This window comes from Sander lucioperca, chromosome 24 (assembly GCF_008315115.2).
Source record: "Sander lucioperca isolate FBNREF2018 chromosome 24, SLUC_FBN_1.2, whole genome shotgun sequence".
NCBI lineage: Eukaryota > Metazoa > Chordata > Actinopteri > Perciformes > Percidae > Sander > Sander lucioperca.
In genome coordinates this window covers 17,035,163-17,037,662 of record NC_050196.1, presented here as the reverse complement: position 1 = coordinate 17,037,662, position 2,500 = coordinate 17,035,163, and the positions used below count along the sequence as shown (strand labels likewise).

Sequence of the window (2,500 nt, the reverse complement as noted above, 5' to 3'; positions counted from 1 at the left end):
GAACGCGTCACGTGGGTCTGGCTGCTCCAGAAATTCACGGCGGCTCGTTCAGAATACGATCTCATATTGGACTAAAATAGTTCACCGTGTCACTACCCGATGTGAGTCGAGTGCAGATGTGAGTCGCGCATGCGTCACTTTGCGGCAAGTAGCCTACAAGATGCTAACGGCTTTTTGAGCTAACGCACAGTCTATGAGCTAACGTTAGCAATCAAACAATCATAGATAGCTAAAACGTTTTTGAAAAGACTGCTGCTGCTGGCTACAAGTTAGCAGTCAAACACAATAAAGGCTGTCACTTAATGGCATTTTGAGCTAACGTTAGCAACCAAACAGTCATAGATAGCTACAACGTTTTTGAAATGACTGCTAGCTAAAAGTTAGCAATCAAACACAATAAAGGCTGTCACTTGATTGGCATTTTGAGCTAACGTTAGCAACCAAACAGTCATAGATAGCTAGTGACACACCGAAACGTGTTTCTGAAAACATTTTAAGAGAGAAATAGGCCGTGCAGTTTCTGAGTCTTCATTTCAGATCAACAAAGGTCAGTTTAAAAGATTTTATCAGATTTTGAGAGACTCTAGTCACGCTCATCCCGCTCCCCGTTTCCTGGTTAGCTCTCCACCAATCAGATGAGTCATTGAGCCAGACTGCCGGCAGTGCCCGCCTTCCGATTCAACAAGTCAAATCGGCCAAAACGAAGGCCGACGGCTCCTCGGACGGACGACGGCACGGAACACACCGAACAGACTCGAGTCACCGACCTCGCCAGACTGTCAGACGGCCGACTATCGGCTCTGTGTGTCAGCGCCTTAACAGTACAGATCCACCTGGCCGTGTGACGCGCTCCACTTTAGTCCTATGGGTGACGTCAAGCGACTTTAACGCGCCCGCAAAGCATCCTGGGAACGCGCGGCACTGCATTTAAAAAAATGCTACGCGTCCAAAAAAGCTGGCCGATGCCCATCTTTATGCAAATTAATCCGTTGAACGTGACGTGACTATCCAGTAGAAGTAGACGGGCTTTTAAACTCTATATATCCCACCTCAATCAGTGCTCTGTTACAAATCTACTTATGCCCTGTCTTCTGTTGTCTGTCCTGTCCCTTCTCTGTGTTAAATGCTCTACTTTAAGTACTAATTGCACTTCATGTAAAGTCTATAATGTGTGTGCACTAAATGTAGTATAACTGTTACACATAACAAATATCATCGTATGCTGGAGCATTAAGATTTCCCGACCGAAAGCACTCAAAATCAATTGACCGGGCTCGTCCACATACTTTTAAACATGTCCTACATGTGCATCTTTACATCTTGCATCGTGTTCTTTGTGCACATTGGAGATAAATTACATTCAGAGTCCTCGGAGCGAAGATAACGAGCTTACAGCCAGAAGACGGATTAAATAAAGAGTTCATCTCTTCCCCAAAAAAAAAACCCAACAACATCTTAACATGGGAGATTTGCACTGCAGCTGAAAGACGGAGGAAAATCAGCAGTTATTTAATTGTCTGACTCGTTTTTTAACATCCCCGTTTCACTCACTCTCTCTCTCTCTCTCTCTCCTACGCACATCAGCCGCGGCTGACTGGGCGTTTAGGCCGAGCGAGCGCCCGCCCACACTTCATTTGAGCCGGATTCATTAGGTTAGAGAGAGAGAGAGAGAGAGAGAGAGTAAGAAGGTCAAAGAGAAGGCGAGAGAGAGAGAGAGAGGGGGAATCGAAATGAGAGAAAGGAGATCAGAGAGGTAGGGGGGGAGAGTGGGAGGAGGGGGATATAACTGTCCGCTGATTAGCAATTACAGCCGTGCTGCCACGCGTGTCACTTCACTGGACCTCTACAACATTAACACTCCGACAGAGGATATTAATAGAGTCCAGCAGTGAAGGGAGGAAGAAAAAGGGGGAGGAGGGTAAGACGGACAGGCCGGGTGATGGACAGAAGCCTGCTCTCCGCAGCCCCGAACGCTCAGCTTTCATTAAGGCGGTCAGTGGTGGCGGGAAGACAGCGGCAGGCCCTGGGTGACCCCTTGCCGCCATTGACGGCACATTCGGCGTAATTGGCCAAGAAGGGAGGCTTCAGAAGGGACAAAGAGGGGGAGGAGAATGCAGGCAGTGTGGTGGTGTAAAGGACGATGTGTCCATGTCTGAAATATCCTCCCAGAGTCCACTATGAGACATATCTGACGGCAGATCATCCGAGGAAGAAATACAGAGTGATAGCAGACACTAAGAACCAGATATTTGGGTGAAATTATCCTTTAAAACCCTTCTCTTGGTTCTTCTCGGTGTCAGATACACATCAATAAAGATTAGTTTGTTTTTTAGCCAGGCTAACGGCGGCGATTGATTGGTCGCAGCATCACTTTGGTCCAAACTGTAACATCTCAACAACTACTGGGAGTATTGTCATGAAATTTGGTTAAAAAAAAGGAGAAATCCTAAAGAAATTGGTTATAAATATTGTTTCCTCTAGCGCCACCAGCTGGTTTACA

The 2,500-nt window shown here is 46.7% G+C and overlaps 1 protein-coding gene across 9 annotated transcripts in view; it reads right to left on the bottom strand.

Moving 5' to 3' along the window:
• agap1 (ArfGAP with GTPase domain, ankyrin repeat and PH domain 1) overlaps positions 1-2,500 on the bottom strand; it is a 258,806-nt gene that overhangs the window by 77,272 nt on the left and 179,034 nt on the right. The window lies entirely within an intron of this gene.